The sequence below is a fragment of the Falco punctatus genome (genome assembly GCF_963210335.1).
Source record: "Falco punctatus genome assembly, chromosome: 1".
Classification (NCBI taxonomy): Eukaryota; Metazoa; Chordata; class Aves; order Falconiformes; family Falconidae; genus Falco; species Falco punctatus.
The window spans coordinates 24,767,941-24,789,093 of NC_137580.1; the positions used below are offsets into that span (position 1 = coordinate 24,767,941).

Genomic DNA, 21,153 nt, shown 5'->3' on the forward strand with positions numbered 1-21,153 from the left:
TCTAGTGTGAGCTTCTGTTCAACTGCACTGAACAGCAGGCTCAAGCTGAAGTTCAAAGCAATGGTGTCACACCAACAGCTTTTATGGAGCTTCTTTGGGAAAAGGGGGTTCTCGGGGAAGAACTTCATCACGCAACACAGAACTACTGCAAAAAAGAACAAATTTTCCACTTAAGCCAAAGCAAACATGGTTAAGAAAACTTTTTCTGATGAGTAAGTAGAAGATAATGGGCACAGGCCAAGCTTAACTCAGTTAACAGAAAGGCTGCTGTTGATTTCAAACAATGACAAGTACCAGCTTTTTTTCTTTTTTTTTCTTCCCCAGTTTTTCAAACTAACACATAAAAGTTACTAATTTAAAAAGCAAAGCCTATGCCTTGAGCATTTTTGCACAGTAACAGCGAAACAAAACATCACCCACAGTAATTGCTCCTCCAAACTGACGAGTACTGGTACTCGCAGCTGTGGTTATACCCACGGATATGGATGATTTATCATAACATATGTAGAGTCATTTTTTTTTCTTTTTCTAGGGGTCTCTTATGAACAATGAGACAGTAAAACTTTATACATTTACAATTTTCAATATACCCATGTGCAACATGAAACAAATATCATCCTAGCAACAAGAAAAGCATGAGAGTTAGCAAGGAGAAAGGTGCAGTCCTGGTAAATCACTTCTTTCTCCTTTCAAACGGTTAACTGCAAAATGCATAAAGCTGGAGCACATAAAAATGGCATGTAGCAAACAGTAAAACATAATGGAAGTTTAACTGTTAAATGAATAATAACTCTAGCCAATGTAACTATGATTTCATGCTTTTCCACTGTAAAAGAGGAGTCCGTCCACATTTCATAACTCCAGAGGGAACGAGTTCCACATTTTCAGGATTGCCCGGAGTTGTAAGCAAGGCCCCCCTCGCTTGAGGCGCTCATCATCGCAGGGGAAACGCTGCAGCAGCGTGCCGCAGTGGTGGATCCTACCAGCCTGTTTACACAGTGGCACTTGGAAAACAGGGGGGGGGGGGGGAGAAGAAAAAAAAAAAAAAAAAAAAATCACACCATGCCACAATCCCAGGGCTAACAAAGAACATCACTTTCAAATCCCTTGTGCAGAAGCTGGATACAACATTGCACAGCACGGCATCACTGTGGCTCCAGAGAACCTGTGGCTCCACTTTCAGTTTTCCAGAAGAGCCACATTAAGCAACCCCCATGATGCAACCCCCAAGACTATTGCTTGGATCTTCTCTTTTTGCAGCTTCTTCACAGCATCCAGCCAGCAACTGGGCAACCACAGGTTGAACCTGATTTAAGGAGTCAATCCTGCTGAAATATTTCCCATGAGTTTTGGTAGGGAAATGCATGGAGACTGCAGGGATGGGCACAAGCAGACACGGCGATGCTGCTTACGAGCAACCAAAGATGTACGTGGTCCCAGCGGCACTGAGGCTCACCCAGAACAAACAGGCCAACGCCATTTCTGGCTCTGGAGGTGCTGAGCTGCATTCGCATGGTGCTGCAGGGAACTCCACATCTACTACCAGTTTCCCTCCTTTCTGCTCTTGTGCCACACTGTCATAGAAAGAGCGGTCACTGCACTGGAAGGGCACGATAGCCCACCCCTCGCACCCAGCCGAGCGGGGCAGGAAAGGTGCATCAATGAAACCAAGACCTGGGAGAGCTTGTACTTCAATGCAGCTCAGCACCCTCCCAGCTCTTCACATGGAGATGCATCAGGGAAAAGATTTGGTCTATCTGACCGACCGAGAGAGAGAAGAGAATCCAGGAATGCAAACTCTCTGTCCAATGCTCTGATCACCACTCTTTCCCCGTTGGTTATATTTTATCATCCGTATTTTTATTACACTGCTGCTTTGGGGCTTGTTATAGAATAAAGTCTATTCCGTTACCATTAACTTTCAGAGATAACTGCGAATGGGCAAAATCCACTCTGCCCAAGGAAACCGTTCCCTTTCTTGTCCCACACTCTTCTTCCACAAAAGGAAAGCATTAATTTAAGCCCCAGCAGTCAGACCAAGAGCAACATTTTGGAAAACTATTTCATTCCTTTTGTTTAACTACTATTAAAAAAATGTGTGGCATACTTCATCTGCAGTCCCACAAGAAGCTCTTTTATTAATTTGTTACCCTCCCCCAACTTCTCTTCAGTGAGGAACATCTCTGCGAGTGCACAGTATTTTCCTGGTGTGGGGAGGGTGAAAACACACGGTCGCATAAAGCCCCGTGCATGTCGCAGCTTCCTGGGTCACACGGTGAATATTCTGCTGTGCCTTGGTAGCGGAATAGTGAAACAACAGTGACCTTGCAGATTAAGCCCCAAAACCATATGACATCCTACCATCTCATGTGTAACATCTTCTATTAAATACCTTAGGATGAAAGCATAATAAAAAGAAAATTCTATAAAACTTTATGATTTTAACAGTTTCAGTTACTAAGTTCAGCTTTCTGGAGATTTGGCAGGCTTTCCTGGAATAGAGTGCGACATCTGAAACCTCTTTTGTTCTTTTTTTTTTTTTTTTTAATGTAGCTATTTGCCACTGTCACTGAATAGTGGCAAAATAGGACACTGAGAATTAACCCTGCAATCCTGCAACTGTCTGACAATCAAAAAAACAAATCAGAATGCTTTAGTCTTCAGGCCAGAGTATCTTTAATCCTGTTTTAATAACCTGTGTTAACAGATTATATTGTATCAACCCATTGATGGCTGACAGACTCCATAAGCACAACGGAAAGGGTTTTTACCGCAGTATTTCACAAGAGTTTTATGTGGGCTGTAAAGTGTTCTTCTACATCAAAACATTTGGGTCAGTGTTTTTATTCTGTTGGCATCTGCATTAATGTATTTCATTAATTACAAATTATCTGCTCACTGCAGGAAGTCCGAATGCTTTTGACCCCACGAATCCAGAGCATTTTGATCAAAAAAATCATAATTTAAAAAAAAAAAATGGCACAGTGCCCCTGTCTTTATTTCCAGCAGTTCAGATGTCTGGACGGGCTGCACAGTCAATCACTTTTGAAAGGAGATTCTGCCTCATGTAATAGCTAAAGGAATGTTCCACTGTCATTGCTGGGAGGATGCAAATGGCTGTAATGCATTTAAAAGACAACCTGAAAAACCTAGCTCTGTGACTTTTCATAAAATCACCTAAAATCCTTGTGTCTTCCAGGTATGTTTTAATCTCCAGGCAACATCGTTCTGTTCTGCCTAAGCTACTTACAGTAAAATCTCCCCCGCGGCAAATGAGACAAAATATTGGGTGGATTAACATGAACCACTATAAACTCACTGTGGTTCTCCTTGCTAAAAACTCAGCTTCTTGTTTTCCTGAGCTGTTCCTAGGGCAGCCACACAGAACAGGATAAAAGTGCTTCCTGAACAGGACATGAAGATTCACAGCACTGCGTAAATAACTCAGCAGAGCACCCCGTAACTTGTCACAAACATGCTGAAGGCAGATTCTTAGTCATTTCAATTCATGCCATGCGGCTCATGCAGCCAAATTGCAGGGCACCAAGTACAAAGCCAGACTCAACCCACATGTTTTTAAGTTTGCCCATCACCAAGACATGTAAATGTAAACATAATGGGACAGAAACTCCGGCCTCACTCATCCAACATGAGCTATTTCTGGTCTATCTAGTACAGCTGATGAGTAAATCCTAAGAAAATATGCACATAAATAGGACAGAAAAATGGAAGAAGCAGCGTTTTCCCCTAAGAGCCGAGTCGCTAATTAAGCGTGCACGCTGCTGCTGAAGCTGCTCTACCTTTTAACGGAGGATGCAGCAATGACTAGCGACAATCCCTACAGGGGCTGTGCTGGTTTTGCAAACTCTAGCGCTGGTCCGTGCTTGCCTGCCTTGCCAGGCTCCTCTCGAAACTCCTTCGTTTGCTGTGGTGGCAGGAAGCTCAGAGGCAGCATGCTGTCTGCGAGCCACACGCCAAGCCCCTGCCTTCGTGCAGGCATTGCAGCATTCTGGCTGGACTCAGTCCTTAGGCTCCACGGGATCCATCTCGGAGGTGCTGCAATCTGGAAACTCATAAAGATACCCCTTGTGTCATGTGTTCATTGTAACCTTGAGAATCATTAGAATTGGTCTTTCTTTTTCTAGCAAGGAAGCATGGAAGAATATTGGGTTTGTGTTTTTCAGCAATACGCTTACAGCTGGTTACCCAAGTTGCTCCAGTTGTTTCTGACAATTATTTTATTTTCAAACAACTTTTTACTGAAACACGCTTCTCATTAATAGTGGCATAAAGATGATTCAAATAGAATATGCAAACAAATCCCGCTAAAAATCTGAAAACGTGTTGCTTAAACTGTAAAATATCAGGTTTTTTGTTGTTTGTTTTGCCATATTCTGTCACCTTTAACTGCCAACAGCAATGTAAATTGTCTGTTAAATACAGCAGTCCTAACAGATCAACTCATTTTATCACAGTTTTATCATTATTAGAAAAGCGCAACAGGACCAGAGACCTTTTCAACAGGCCTATGCAGTCCAAGAGGAATGAAAGCAAGATGCTGTTAATGGGATTTAACTTGACAAATCGACTAATGAATAAGATTGTGCCAGGCCTAAATACCATTCTACAAAACCTTCTCCTGGGGATCTAATTTCCTACCAAATTTGCTTTAGGAAATGCATATGCAGGAAAGATTATCAATTTCTCTGAAAGCTAAAAGCCTTCTCAAATGAGAATCCATCAGGAAATACGTTATAAACTGAGGTAATGCAATTTTCAGGGAGGATGATATTGTAAACTTACTTTATGAACTCCTTTGTTGAGGACCAAAGAAAATGAGATAGCTATCGAGGTACCTTTATAGGCAAGAGCAGCACACAGGAGCAAGAGCATCTACTAACAGCTGCCATCTCATACCTGAACCAGTGGCCCCGAGAAGCTTATTCCCAAATTCCATCATGACCACTGCTTTCCCTTCAGGAACTGCTTTTGGCCAGACACTCCTAATAGCCTGTCTTACAGACGGTGGAAGCTGCAATGGTTTCAGTGAAATAAATGAGGTCTTTTTCTTGTGTGCAGGGATACTGTACCCCACTCAGCAGCTATCGACACAAGTCACATACCCTTCAGATCCTTTAACTTAGTCTCAACAGTCCATTAGACAGTGGCAGCTGGGTCTTAATTAAGTGCTGCCTTCAAAGAACAGGAGGCAAGAAGTCTGCAGCGTCCATCCTGCCAGCATGCCACCAGTAGGAGCTTCTTTCCCCCACTCCACTTCAAACGCTACCCTCTTCACAGAGGGCTCTGGTCAATTTTCAGTCAACCACAAGGCTTGGTTGACACAACCATTTTAATGAGATAGGAAAAGTTACAAGGCTAGCCTATGCACCCCACACACTCATCTGCAGCGATATCCCCTGTCCCTGGCCTCTGGCACGAGTGCACCAAAAGGCTCAGACTCCTCCGAGGGATTCTTCTTCACTACTGTGTTCTATGGACAAGTAATGCCTAATTTGCTGATCCTGTGCAACAAGAAGCCGCCCCCGGAGAACAGCTCAGAAGACATCAAATCTACTACGAGCACCAGAAGATGCTTTTCAACATGCCACAAAGGACAAAACCAAAAGCAGTAATTGTAACATTCCATAAAAGAAAGCTTTAAAGATGGTTACTACCCGCTTCACAGTTCACCAAAAACAGCTGTCGCAACAAAGAAAGAAGAGATTACCAAAACCTCCAGCCCTGTAGAATTTTGCAAATTTTCTGTCTGTGCGTTTATACATTCAACACCACGCACGCACCATATAGGACACGTGATGGCTATGTTTCAGAAAGCACCTTCGTAAAACATCCAAGGTGATGAGGAGGCAATGGGTCTGACATCAACACCAGCGCACACACAAGAGGGGCGGCCAGCGCTCCAGTCCACGTTCTATCTGCGATTCAGGCTCACGGCTCTCCAAGACCGATCAGAAGAACATTAGAGAAAAGCAGGATTGCTGATGGCTCACATGTTTGCAACATTGATAAAAAGGACCTCTTAACAAGTAGGTGGGGAGGTGGTTTTAGCAAAGGCAAGCAACGTGTCTGTAGACACGGGAAGCTAACATGTATCTCTGTAACATGGCTCTCCGTAGTCAGAAGCGAGCCATCTGGTTACCCAGTTGTCGTTTAACCAGTTTAACCCCAACTGGCAACTCAGCCCCATGCAGCCACTCGCTCACTCCCCCACAGTGGGATGGGGGAGAGCATCCAAGAAGTACAGGTGAGAAAACTCCTAAGTTGAGATAAAGACAGTTTGATAGGTAAAGCAAAAGCTGTGCATGCAAGCAAAGCAAATCAAGGGATTCATTCACCATTTCCCTTCGGCCAGCAGGTGCTCAGCCATCCCCAGGACAGCAGGGCTCCATCACGTGTAATGGGGACTTGGGAAGACAAACGCCATAACACCGACTGCCCCTCTTCCTTCCTTTTCCCCCAGCTTATATATACCAGGCATGATGTCCCATGGCATGGAATACCCCTTTGGCTAGTTTGGGTCACTTGTCCTGGCTGTGTCCCCTCCCAGTTTCCCGTGCCCCTCCAGCCCTCTCGCTGGAACGGAAAAGTCCTTGACTTAGTATAAACATCACCCAGCAACAACTAAAAACATCAGTGTGCATTGTTCTCACACCAAACCCAAAACACAGCACTGCACCAGCTACTAAGAAGAAAATTAACTCTATCCCAGCTGAAACTGGCACGCCCGGTTCAAATGAAATGCCAATAAAGACACTGCTGCGTAAAAATCTCTCCCAAGCACAGCAAAAAAACCAAAGACTTTGGTTATTGGGAGAGGAGATGAAGATGACGCTAAGCATACACTTCACTTCATATCCAGCAAAGACAGCAACGACACTGTTATGGGTCACAGCTTCCAGCCGGCACAGTTTGCCACACTGACTGCCAAGCAACTCAGCCCACCAGCACCCTTCTGCTGGCTGCTTTGCAGCTGGGCGCCCAAAGACTGGCTTCTGTAGTCCACCAACAAAAACCTCACCACCTTTGCTGGTCTTTTGCAACCTAAGTGATTCTAGGAATACACAAAGTCTCTGAATATCACCCTGGGGCTTTAAGGGAAATCATTCATTCACTTTGTGAATAAGTACGCTGAATTTCTAAAGTAGCACAGAAACAAAATATTTGTATTAACTTGTAAATAAACTCCATTACCCCCTTAAGGATATAATGCGAGTGTGGCTGTTAAAACATGATCCTTCAGTCTCGAGACATTTTTGAAGATACTCAGCAGTTCACAGCTCTGTTCCAGCTTCATCACTGCTCACAATTAAAAGGTGCATTTTGACCTGACACTGGCTTCTGTGGGTAGACTATAGACATACCCAAAGAGCTGGAATCTGCTCTGCCCTCATTTTCCTCCCAATTCCAGCAGCGAGACCAGGCTCCGTACAATTTGGCAGCGTGTGCTTCTGGGCACTGCGCATGAAAGTATGGTGCCACCTGGGCTGACCCAGGTTTAACTGTGTTATGAAAATATCATTATCATATTTTCCAGCTTTACTGTAGCTGATTCTAAGAGCAGCTAAGTTTCCACATAAAACAAATAGTACTTTTTCTTTGTATACTGCCAGTCCTTGCAAATCATACAACCAAGAGCATAAGTGTTTCAGTGATAGAGAATCATTCATCTAAATCTGAGGAGGAGAAAGGTGTAATTTGCTGTAAACCCTTCAATGTTTTATCTCATGTTGGTGTCAGTCTCAGGATAAATAGATGCACCAATCTGCCCAAATATACAAGTAGTTTGCACGAAAGAAGCTTGCGTTTTTTTATAGCTGAAGGCTGAGAAGGAAATTACTATTTATAAAATGATAAGAGGCATGTTTGCTGTATGCCTGAGAGAAATCAATAGGAAGAAATTAAGACCAGTCCTGTAGTACCTACTATTAGCACATGCCCATCCTATATGGGCACAGACCAAACATAAGACACGTATGTATAATTTCTGCCAGTTTTTCTCTTTAGCTGCCTTTCAGAATGCATATGCTCATAAGCCCAAGCTAATATGCTGAGAAATACTGGCAAACCCAATGGGAAAGGGGCCTCAAAGAAAAAAAGGGAACAAAGCTCCTATCAGACTCATACATGAGAATTATTTTTTTATAGAAACAAATCAACCAACCCCAAATGCTTTCCCTATCTCCTACCCTGGTATTTGTAAGAGTTTCACCAAGCATTAGGTGATCCAAAAAGGTCTCCTCACTTTCCCATGAGGACAAACTGCTGCTCATGCAACTAACGTAACACTCCCAAAGCCACCCGATCCGACACCCACTAGCAGGGACCTGCCTGAGGCAGCTCCACTCGAGTTTGTGAACGGGAGGGATGATTCCCTGGATGCCGAGCTCAGCACAGACCCCCCAGCCCATCCCGGGGGATAACCTGCCCCCGCAGTCCAAAGGTGGCACCAAAACCCACGGCTCTGCATGCTGCAGAGGGAAAATACCTCACTCCTTCACAGCTGACTATCCTCTAAAGGCCACATTCCCAACAAACCTTGAACTTCTGGTTGACTCGACTTTTTGGAGGGTGCTAAGTATGGGAAGTGTAGGGGTTTTTTCTTTTAAACAGTGCTTAAGCCAGCCATACATCCTATTAAAGTGGGGGAGATCGCTGGCCTGGGGTGAGATAAAACAGTGGTTTTCATCACGTTTAATTGCCATAGAACATTTTGCACTTATCAAACAGAGACAGGAGGGAGAGGTCACCCCTGGACTCCCCCTTCTTTGTTTTCAGAAGGTTTCTACCCCCTCCCCCAGAGTGCTGCACAGCCCCACGTTCCTCCTGTATCCCAGCCCCAATGGCCGCGCTGACCAAGTGGCTGCCGCGTGTGGGCATCCCAGGTGGAATCACCACTGGTCACCTCCTAATGGCTGTGCCAACCGGGACATGACAGATGGGCAGGAACACAAGTTGGGATCTTTCCAGGTGAAAGCTGCTACGCAAATGCACACTACCATGGCCACTGTTTAATTTCAAATGGAACATTTTTCCAAGAAATCACTGAATCACCAAGGAATGCTGGAATTAAGTCAGAACATGAGATTCCTGGAATGTTTGCCAATCCTAGTAGCAATTGGAGTGAGGGCCAGGTTTGGCATATAAAAGGGTTGTTTTTCAGTCCGATAATAGCAGTGAAAATTAAAATTGGTCCATCAAGTCAAGATCTGGCGACAGTTACCATGGCCGTGGTAGAACACAGACTTCTTCACGGTCTGTGAATGCAACACATGCTGGAAAAAGGCAAACAAGTTTACAGTTTATCCCATCTCCAGTTCTGATGCAGAAAATTAAAGGCCTCCCATGTTGTTCTATTTTGAAAAGACAGAAGGGAAGGCAAAGGACTGAAAAAAACAGGTACAAACAGTACTGGGCCCATTTTCATAGAATCACGGAATGGTTTGGGTTGGAAGGAACCTTAAAGACCATCTAGCTCATCATCATCTATAACCCGCGGCCACGGGCAGGGACCCCTCCCACCAGCCCAGGCTGCTCCCAGCCCTGTCCAGCCTGGCCTTGAGCACTGCCAGGGATGGGGCACCCACAGCTGCTCTGGGCAGCCTCTGCCAGCACCTCGCCGCCCTCACGGTGAAGAACTTCTTCCCAATGTCTAATTTAAACCTACCTTCTTCCAGCTTAAAACCATTACCTCTTGGTCCTATAGTTACAGGCCCTTTTAAGTTTAATGGATTTTGAAATTAAGTATTTTACAGAAATGAAAAGCATACAACTAGGTTACTTCATGCTTAAGTTTATATCATTTCACTGGCATCACACCAGCAATGACTGAGGTAGCCATGCATTTTGCTATCAGCGTGTAGCAAAGCGGGTGAAATACTCAAAGGAAAAACGCTCATCACTTCCCATGCAGGTGGCTGCCCACAGCGTTAGGGACATCTCCACACAGCCACGGTACAATTCACAATGGATTTCACAGTTTCTGCTGAACATCGGTTTCACCAGGAGCACAGAAAGAAAAGAAAATGCCATGGACCTGGGCCCTGATGGAAGTCCTGCTACAGTTTGGATCAGGCTTCCTGGAACTGAGTTTGCAATATATGAAAGTGAACTATGGAAAATGAAAAGTAGGTGTGAGAAATGGTAACTTTTTTTTTTCCCCCTATCAGAAAGCCAACTAATGCCTGCCAGAGGAGCTTGTCAGCATCCAGAGGAATTAAAATCGGGTCCATCTGCATCTATTTACAAGCAAGAAACAAACACTTGATTTAGAATCAGATGCATGAATATTGACAGACACAGGCCTGGAGTGATTAGTGCACGTTTACAAGGAACTTTATAAGGACACCCTAAGAAGTGACAGCCCGCAGGTGAGACATGATAACTGTCAATATGGACACTCAATTTGTTACAAATATCAACTTTAAAAAAACCCTGAAAGTAAACTAAAATACACCCTCAGTTTCAGCCTCTTCATTATCTAGAGCGTGATTTAAGCTAATGCATTTTACTTTGCACTTACCACGAGCTAGGAGGGTGCATGCTGTGAGTTCAGGCACTTCATTCTTCTCAACAATTCCTCTGACTGTTTTAGCATGAGTATACCCCAGGAGCCTCCTGCACTCAGCCACCTTGCTTTGGAAGTGAAGGCCAAAGTCAAACACGCCACACAGTGCCGTTCCTCTCCAGGCACACTTGTAGCATCACTACACGTAACTTGGTACTCACTCCCAAAGCCAGGCACAGGCATGCCACACGGTGGGCTCACACACTGCAGCCACACCGTCTCAGTCGTGTGGAGCCTCCCAGACGCGGACAGCGAGGTGTCTCTCTTGCACCTTTGATCTCCTTCAGCCAGCTGGAAGCCTGCCTGCAAAGTGTAGAGATGCTTAAGATACAGTTGCCACTGACAGTTCTTTCTTTTGATCTTGAAGACCCAAGGCAAGGCTGAAGTGGGTGCTGCCAATGCCACAAAACAACATTTGGATCTTGTTTTTTCTCTTGCATAGCCAGGGAAATGCTATATTCCAGCGACATGTGGCCTTGTCCAACTCCACATTCCCTCGGAGATAAGGCAGGCATTGACTCTGGCTTTCAAAATATACAGACGGAACTGCCCAGATGCTTCAGCCAAAGGCACCATGAGGAAGAAAGCACATATGAGAGACAAATAAATTATGTTTGCTCATTCACATCCTAGCGCAAGAAAACTCCCTATCCAGACATAACGCCTATTAATCTGGAACGGTGATCAGAATGTCATTCCAATATTCAAAAAGGGATACAGCACAAACAATTTCCAAAATGAGCTTAATGAAGAGACCCATTTGTTCACAGCTGCTGCTACGACTAGACTGGAAGGAATCCAAAACACAGGAAGAAGTGAGAGCATTAGTGAATTAGAAGGGGAGATCAAGAGCTTGCTTCTGTAAAGAAATCCCAGCCTGGAAATCCAAAATACTTAATCCCAACTACCAATGACTCTTCTAGACCAAAGGAAGGCAGCTATTAAAAAATACCTGGAGTCTTCTGTGGACCAGCACAGGGCTATCACAACTCATTCCCTGTCCTTCTAGAATCAAGCCAGCAAATAAAAGAAGTGCTTGTGCTCATGGTGGCTGCTCACATTATCCACAAAAATTTCAGAGCTGGGAATACTCAGAAACTTAATAGACTATTTAGAATGAAAAGAAATACTATTTACTCAAATCTGTACAGATGGAGCGCTGCATGTCATGTGTAGGAGGATCTGGGTCAATCTTGTTAGACATAATAGGACTTTATTCACTATGGATGAAAAGATTCCAATCTTGCCGTTAGGCAAGAGGATCAGTTCAGCTGTGATTTAAGCAAATTTACAGGACTTGCAGAAGAGTGAGTGAGACTATTGAGACAAACTAGCTAGTGAATTTCAAAAAGCTGCTGGAGTATTTGTAAAATTCCACCTTATCTGGTAGATGTCTGCAAAACATAAATAAAATTTCCATTATAAAAATGAATAAATATTGCTTTCTTTTATCTTATATAAGAATTATTAGGGCTATCAGTCCTTATCATCGAGGCATAATCTGATTACCAGCTGGGATCAGAAAGAAATCCCCTCTGCTTCAACCCCATCATGGCGATAGTGTTAAATAATTAACAGTATACTGAGGAAACGAAAATAAACACCTTGCTTTGAAGCACTCAGAACTGTGACATTATGCCAGATGGACAATTATCTGTTCTGCTAATGCAACTCTTCTACTCTTAAAAAACAAACCATTGCGCAACAGGAATTCCAACTTATTACTGGGTTTGGTGCCATACGAAACACTGACCACTTTAACCACTGACATTTCAGTGGTTTTAAAACATTCTGTGGCTCCTGGGACATCTCAAAGCCAGGATCTTTTTTTGCCACCTTCACTAATGACCGCTGCCTAACTAGGGAATAGCTGTCCCTGTCGGCCACGGCCACGGGGAAGCAATGAAAGGATTCCTGAGCCGCAGGATGTGCAGCCCTGGGCTGAAGCCTCCAGGAATCCGTCTGGGCTACGGCACATCACAGTTGCTGCCATTATGCTCCAAATGAAGAGCCTGAATTGTCTAACAGATAAAAAGTTGTCTCTTTTTTTTTTTTTCCCCCCTGTTGAGACAAGATGCTCATGTCAAGAAACTTAAAGAGAATGAGAGAGCACAAAGTATTCAGCGCACATTAAATTATTTTGGCAATGAAACTGATGAAGAAAAACACAATAAAAATGCTGCAAAGAAGTTTTCCAAATGTTTCTTTGAAAGAATTTGTACACAGCCAAGAAATGCTGGTTCCACACCAGACTCCTATGCCAATCTTTTTTTTTTTTTCTTTTCTTTTTATTTTCTAAAGATTTTATTGGTACCTTTACATTTTAAAGTTTTTTTTGTAAGACAGACAGCATGCCTTGCCAATGCCTTTTCCTCTGCAGCTCTGAAAGGTTTGCTTTCAATGTTTTACCATTATTCTAAAGTACTTTAGATTGCAAGATCTTCAGATTTTGCATGACTTGCCAGTTGCAAGACTCTACCAAACAGCCATGAAACTTAACAGCTTAATTGTCTACGCAGAGATTGTAAGGGAAAAGTCACCCTGGTAGAAATGAAAAACATCTCTCTGACGCTCCAATGACTGCTCATCTGCACTTGATACTAAGGAAATCAGCTGCAGCCCTTGTTTCCTAACATATAACAAAGATGTTTTTAAATCTCACTTCCACGTGTTTAAGATAGGAAAAACTCTGCTAAGGTTGATTCTTTCTAAGCATCACCTCACTGAAGCCACCACTAATTGTCACCTACTTCCTTCATTTTCCATGAATTTTAGACAACTGAAAGGAGCAATTAGAAGTTTTAAAAAGACAAAACTGAAGCCAAACACTAAAACTTTCAGTTTGCTTTCAGCTAGCTGCTTAAATTCTTCTTGGATGTTCAGTTACAATGAGAATTATATAAGACACCTTTTTTGAATGGTACTAAAGCTATGGTTCGTTAAGGCTCTGGTCTGATTTTGTCCTGACAATGTGTGCCTTTTGATTCCACATAAAATGGGACAGGAGTTTGCAAACTACATTTGCTTCTGGGGAAACTATTTTGTGTAAAGTAAAAGAAAATAAATGCCTGCTTGCTTCTATTTTATTTGAAAAAAATGTTTTCAGAAAAATGCTTAGGAAATATTCAAATAATGTCACGTAACTCAAAACTTCACTAGGATATTGCAGTAGTTTTGGAGACCTCCAAGCAGTTCTGGGTTGCGTCTACAGTGGGCTATGAAATGTGTCCAGTACTGGGAAAGACATCACGTTAACTTTTAACCCATGTGCTAGATGAGTACAGGACAAGGAACAATTCATTTCAGAAGATGAAGAGATGAAGTCACACCACACTTCATACTGACTGAACTTCATCGACAAAAAACAGTGCTACTAGGTTTTAGCTGGACATCGAGTTCCCACGTGCATCTTTAAGATGGAGGCTCCCTGCTGCTCTCACAGCTCATTGTACAAATTGTGCAGACAAAGCAATCCTCGGGGAGTCAGGAACAGCTTGGCTACCAACTTTGAGCCACTTGTGAAAACTACTTTTGGAAGCTGTATTTACCAGCCTGCAAAGCTGGCCCAAACAACCACGTCTGCCTTGTCTGGAGCCGTAAGCCATCCTGCTTCACAGGACAAAACCCGAACGTTCACACGCTCCCCTGAGACTGGACTCAAAGCAGTGGAATTCTCCTCCCTCCCCATTAATCCCTCAAGTACAACAAATGACATCTTTCAACATTAGGAAAAATCTTTGTTACCGAGCAAACCCTATTGTTTGTTTGATTCTTGTGGTTTCATGATGCTGGCTGGAGTTTGGGGACAGCAATAACAGCGTAGGCTGTAGAGCAGCAAGTCAGCCAGTTTTGAGGCTGCCCTTGCGAGGAAACCGAGAAGCCTCTAACCACGCATGCCTTGCAAATCAAAATGGCTATTGCAAATCAGAAAATCTTTCTCAAAATCTCAAAAATCTCAAATATCAAGAAAACTTTCATTAAACATGTGCCTTGGTTTGAATTCAGGCTCTTTCTAAGATTACAAATGCTAGTGCTGTTCTGTAACAAATGCTGGAAATCACTACAGGAGCCTCCACATGGCAAGTTAATACAGTCATTATGGAAATGCAACACATCTAACCCCAAACTTTTATTTACGCAATAATATAAACTGCAGAGACACTGCATAAAAGTGTTGCTGTTTACATATAATAATTTTGCCGGTTAACAGGCGTTCTTCAGGCAAAATCACCTAAGTCCCTAAGCAAATCGATGCTTTTTGAACAGCCTTGGGTTTTTTAAAAATACACCTGTGCTTCAGACAGTCTATCTGCTAGTTTTGCACAGCTTATAAAACACAGGAAAGGCTAGTAAGTACAAGAAGCAGAGGAGAGCTCCTAGGCAACAGCCTAGCTACTATCTACTTCCACGTTAAGTGGAAGTAGCACATGCACCACCCTTTTCCAGGTCTCATGTTCTTTGCTTCTTTGGCTTTTATTACAGTTCCAAAAATGAAACTTTCTGGTTTGGGGGGAAGCAATAGAGTCACTTCAATTCTATTGTTTGCATTTCCTTTTAAATTGCTGCTTCAGCACACACATCATGAATGAATAAAGGAATCAAAAAATAATACCGAGCGATCTAATACCAGAATACTGGAGGAATATGAACGTCATGACCTCCAACAGCATCTTCTAGGACTGGAATGGGGATGGCCTTTGCCTAAACTGTGCCGACACAAGTGCGCAATATGCAACGGTGGGTCAAGCCAGCAGAGGCAGCACTAGGTGCAAGCCATGAACAGACAGGAACCAGCTGTGGCACTGCGGAGCATGGTAACATACCACCCTCACAGACAAGATCACCACCGTGTCCCAGCACACATGAGAAGGGAGCTGAGGCTGGTGCACGCTTTGTTCTCAGCAACTAACGGGGACCACCCAGGATGACCTTACAGAATTTTTGGAAATTGGAATTTTTAATGGACTATAAGACCATACAAAAACATTTCTAAAAACACAAACAGAATAAGAAGATGATGATGATATGTTTTATAACCAGAGTCAGCACAATAAATACTAATGAAATTAATAATGGTCATGTTATGCAAGCATTACACTAATAAAGAGCTTGAGTCTGCTACTCCCCAGAACACGGTTATTTTTTTAAGGAATTGTTAGTTTTGGAAGCATTTACCATGTCTGTTGTATTTTTCTGAAACAGAAAAACATTGATTCTATCCTTTGTTGGACAAGACAAAAAATAACAATCCTAAATAGGTGTGGCCGTGAAAAATCATCTGCTATTTTTGGCAAGAGCACGGAGAGCCAGCTCCAACAACCAAGCTGGGTCCCCAATGTGGAAAGAAGAATTCTCTCTCTTATCCACTTCCCAGGTTATTCAGGATACAGAGTTAAGTTTTAGGCTGATCTTAATTTGTATCATTCCATTCATGATACAGCCACACCACTGCGTGTTCTCTCTCACCTGGAACAGCAGCTTCGATGGTTGGCTGTACCAAGCGAGGATGGGGAGTATTTCAGAATGCTTCTTTATGCTGCCTCACTCCAAATAATTCTGCCTAGCAGCATCTGACAAACAAAAACTTTCCAAAACGCTTCTAAACTTTCAGTATGCTTCTCAAGACTGCCCGTTTTACAAGGACAAACAGACAGAACTTCAAACTCCAGGTTTCATTTCTTGCTTTATCTTGTTTCCCTTCCGCTTACAGAACCACCACCACTCTGCGTGCGTTCTTCCCCTGGCCTGCCAAAACACAAGGCCAACACCTCCGGGCTGCGACACTGTGAAAAGAGCAGGTCCTCCTAATCACCATGTCCATTTGGACACTTGACACTAGTTCTTTTCAATACATCTTCTAGTTTCTTCGCATCAGACTCCGAGAGGGTATTCATGTCGGTCATTTCGATTAAGGACCGCAGAACCTTCGGCCACCCACAGCGCGCTGTGCTGGCCACTCTACACACAGTAAGTCAGCTTGTGCACTCTGTTCTTTTACATGTGTCATCATGAACTTCAATTTACATCACTCCATTTCCCACCTTTAAATCTATTGTTTAATGAGTTTAGCTAATCCCAAATCAGTTATTACCATGGTATGGAAATACAGGTTTTGACAGGGAACATTTTTACTACAAATGGCCTTATTTCTCAAAAACTGTAATACGATTTGACAAGGGGGATGGTGACAGACAGGACACAAGATGGCAGCAGGTAGGGCTACAAAAGTCAACTCAAAGGCTTAAGCTGAATTTTTCAAACCTTAAGTGCTCAAAATCCTTCTGAAACTCAGTGAGTAAACTGCATTAGGCTTTGAAACGTCCTTCCTCAAGCTGCAGTCAAACTCATTCTTGTGTGGCCTCATAAACAAGGTTAAGTCTTCATCTTTAATTAACTGCCTTTCATTAATGTTGTCCGCTTTGATGCGTGCGCACACACATGGGCAAAGTTTTCAGAAGCAGAATTCCCATCCAAACTTCAAGATTTACAAAAGAACCACCTGGATCAGGAAAAAAAAAAAAAAAAATCAAGGAAGGAGAAGTCCTGGGATAAAAGCCTTCACCTAGGACCAGACAGCTCACTGACAGAAGAGACCTAGTGTATCCTTTCAAACAGAAGACTCAGACAAACAGGCATACAGTATAGGTAAGAAGTCATCTAATAAATCCGTTCCTGTTGCACTTAAGGCAGAAATACCTATGTGTTCATTCCCCACTTTCAGAAAAGCATCTTCAGGCAAACTATTAACAAGACACCAAAAGCTCCCCTCAGATACCTACCAGCTCCAGTGTGGCGCTGAGCGGGACTCAGACCTCTGGCCCCTGGAAACTGTCCTACAGGTAAAGTCATAGCTGTGCTCACGGACAGATGCAGAAAGTGTGTTCTAAGGGTACATTGCTATTTCAAGCTGGCAGGGCTTCAGCCAGCTCCATTTCCAGCTGCAAACTGGTGACTTTGCCCTCACAAGAAAGTCTCGATGCTCAGATTAAACCCAGGCAGGTCTAGCAGGTAACTGCGCTTGAGGACACCGGCACCTCTGAAGCCAAATCTTCTCTCTTTGCTACATCATCTCTCTCCTTCTGTAGCAAGAGGAAATTCTTTACTATTCATTGACATCTGGCATTTACTTGTAATCTACGGGCACGCATCATGGTAGATTTTAAAGACCAAGATGATTTAATACTATGGAAAATTACTGCTATTAAAAAGAATATACATATAAACAAAATCTCCCCCTGAAATCTTCACTTGACTACGGGCTTCCATTAGCTATTGGCCTACCAGCCAAAATTGCTACATAAATTCTAACTGAAGCTTTCAAAAGTCTGGAACAGGTATTGAATTTTTTGTGATAATTTTAAGTCTTGAACTGTATTCTATATAATAGTGAGATATGTTAATGGTTTAAGCTTGACATCATCACCTGTAAGAAATACAGAGCAACTTTTATCTACTCCCGATCCATTTGCTCTCTTGGCAATACATATGAAACTGCTGTTCTTTATTTCCAACTTTTATCATCTCCCTCATTTTAGTTTATTTTTTTCCCTGTTCTGGCCACAGATTTTTTTCATACAATCTGTAAGTCTACTCCTCAGGCAGATTCTTTGTTCTGCTCCACTGAAGTCAGAAAAATACTGACTTAAAAATCACTTTTCAAGTTTCTCTTTCCTTATTACCTATTACATAGCTTTCTTCCCAAGATATTAATTCATTTTACAAAGACCTGTGAATTACAGCACTTCAAAGAGTCCCCTTGGCAGTAAACTACCAGCACTTTTTTCTGAAGAAACATTAGCTACAGAAAGGTAGAACTTTGGCTGTTTGACCAAGATGATTTTGCCTCCTCACAACTAGATTTAGTTGCTGTGTTCTTCTTGAGACTGGTAAAACCACTGTGCTGTGGAAGGGTATTGCATCTTTTCTGGCTGACCTAACTGCTTCTGTAGGCTACATTTGCTAAATGTTCTAGCAGAGGGTTAGATAATGTCATGGAGACTTTGCTCTAAATTTCAGGTGTTGGGAAAGAAAATAATTTCATAATAATCAGAAAAATGTTTACATCCTTCATATATGAAATATTACTTGTTGAGAAATAAAAGCTGCAGTTTAAAACTGACACTTAACTCACATGACACTAAGAGGCAGCATATAGTTACTGCACCATTCACAGCCAGGTATGGCTTAATCAAGCAGTGAATTAATGTATATTCAACAGCAGAGAGAAATCATTAAAGCAACGCTTAAGTCACATGGACTCCAGAAAATGGGAGTACATGAATTCTGAACCATCTGAAAAGCAAGACAATAGGGAGAAAACAGAGTAAACGCCACCATTATTTTATCCCTGCTTTATCAATACCGCAATCCGGTATCTCTGGTAGCACATTATCCTGTTCTCTGCCTTTGTGGCCAGTGGTCAAGCAGGACAGAGAGATGATGGCAGCCATGGAGCTGAAACTGATTCTTCCTTATGCTTGCAAACCTTGCATTCACATGAGCTGCGCTAAACAGGATCTGCTTGCACTAGCTTTACAGTCAAAGACAAATCCTGCACCCTGGGAGAAACCCCACCTCTCCAAAAGTGTGCTCCCCACCTGCTCTAGTGCAGTGGGCTGCCACTAAAATGCCATCCTCCCTATGCCAATGCTAAATCTAGCAAACACTGCTCCACATCCACTCTTCCCACTAAAAATCTTCCTGGCAGAAACTCTCCCATACACCAACGAAGCATGTACAGAGCAAAGTAAACTCCGCACTGGGTTAGGTCTACAGATTCACTAAGATTTAAGCATAGTTTCTCTTTCTTCAAGCCTGGGTACTCTGACAGCTAACCCTCTTGCCATGCTCACACACCACCGCCGCCACTTGAAAACAAAATCACTCTTGATAGGGCTCACAGCTGTCTCGTTAGTCAAAGCATCAGCCAAGACAGCATTCAGCACAGTTAAGTTCTGTGCAGCAAATTCATCAGCATAAAACTCCCCTTTGCCCCATCAGTTCCTTTCTCCATCACTGATCACAGACTCACAGAATGGTTTGGGTTGGAAGTGACCTTAAAGACCCACCAGTTCCCACCCGCTGCCACGGGCAGGGACACCTCCCACCAGCCCAGGCTGCTCCCAGCCCCGTCCAGCCTGGCCTTGAGCACTGCCAGGGATGGGGCACCCACAGCTGCTCTGGGCAGCCTGGGCCAGCGCCTCGCCACCCTGATCATGCAGAAGAGCAGAGCATGTGTGCACAAGCGCTTCACCCTCAAATGTTTTCTGCCACACGGCTCATTTCATGGCTGGCTACCTGCCCATCTCCTAAATCCCTCCCCACCAGAGACAACCAGACTCTCTTGCCTTCTTCTGCTGCATCTTCTAGTCTGTCCCCTTTCCACCTGAACAAACTTCTGCTGGCATAATTTATTTTCATACTGGAAACTCTCAGAACATCTACTGATTTATCTACTTGTCTAGAGTGATCCAGGCAGGAAGTTCATCTTGGATGCACCAAAATATCTCAAAAGAAGGACTGCAAATCACTGTGCTGCTTTCACAGCTATAAAGCAGGCAGCACTCAGGCTGCCTTCTGGAATGAGCTTGTTCTCGTGCTTCATCACCTCAGCACGAAGGTTAAAGAGATCTGGGTTATAATTTGGTAATTAGATGAGTATCTGAAAATTCCACTTTTAGTGAAATGGTGGCCACAAAAATCTTTTCAGATTTGCCTATCACTTATTCACAGGTGATGTATGTCTTCTCCTTGAACAGATAAAGCAGATATTTACTTAGCAGGTTATTTTTTCAGCACAGTTTTACTCACCTACTTTGTTCTTTTAATGATAAATACAACAGAAAGCAACCAAAGGATGACCAATGTAATTTCCAAGTCAGATTATTTTCATGAGCTGGCATTTAACTTATTTAGGAGACATAAGAAGATTATTACTAATGAGTTAACCCTTTCCTTCCAAGAATAAACTTTTGGTTGAGTTTTGAAAAAAATAAAATACGATTTTTCACACTCTTCCAAATGAGGGAGTATTTATTCCTATGTACATGTAACATAGACCCTACTTCAACACAGCACATTTGAAAGGTCTTGGAGAAAGCAAGCTACAACAGTGCTTCCCACTGGAAGCAATGGCTGCGGTCTGGCTTGCCTGATGCTACACGTGTCGACAGCGTGTTATTAATGGCACTGCTACCGCCTTCTATACTGTATATAATCACTGCCATAGCACCATTCACATTAGCATTTCCATTAAAAGTCTAGCACAGTATGTTCAAAAAGAATCTGAAAATAAATATTTTAAGCAAGAAGCACGCTCTTACATTTATAGGAAAATGAGAAGACATTTCTAACAAATATTCTTTTGCCTTTCAAAACATCACAGTGGCCAGTCATTCACTTCATATGTGCGTACCATTAACTGAATGTGGATCTCTTCTTTCATAAATACTATACATGCAAAATGTGTTGTGCACACTAAATACAAAACACTGAAATAATCAGTAAAGCAACAGATCAGATCAAACTTACCTTGATATTGGCCAAGAATTACAAATAGATCTAAGCCT

At 42.9% G+C, this 21,153-nt stretch overlaps 1 protein-coding gene across 4 annotated transcripts in view; it reads right to left on the minus strand.

Annotated features, from left to right (window-relative positions):
- The window catches only part of LOC308072643 (uncharacterized protein), a 114,899-nt gene that overhangs the window by 62,009 nt on the left and 31,737 nt on the right, over positions 1–21,153 (minus strand). For 3 of the 4 annotated variants that reach the window (XR_013931724.1, XM_080409842.1, XM_080409843.1), the window contains exon 2: positions 1–21,153. This exon is cut by the window's right edge and continues 19,941 nt beyond it. The gene's annotated coding sequence lies outside the window, so the exon portion shown is untranslated. The other variant, XR_013931723.1, reaches the window with a different exon arrangement.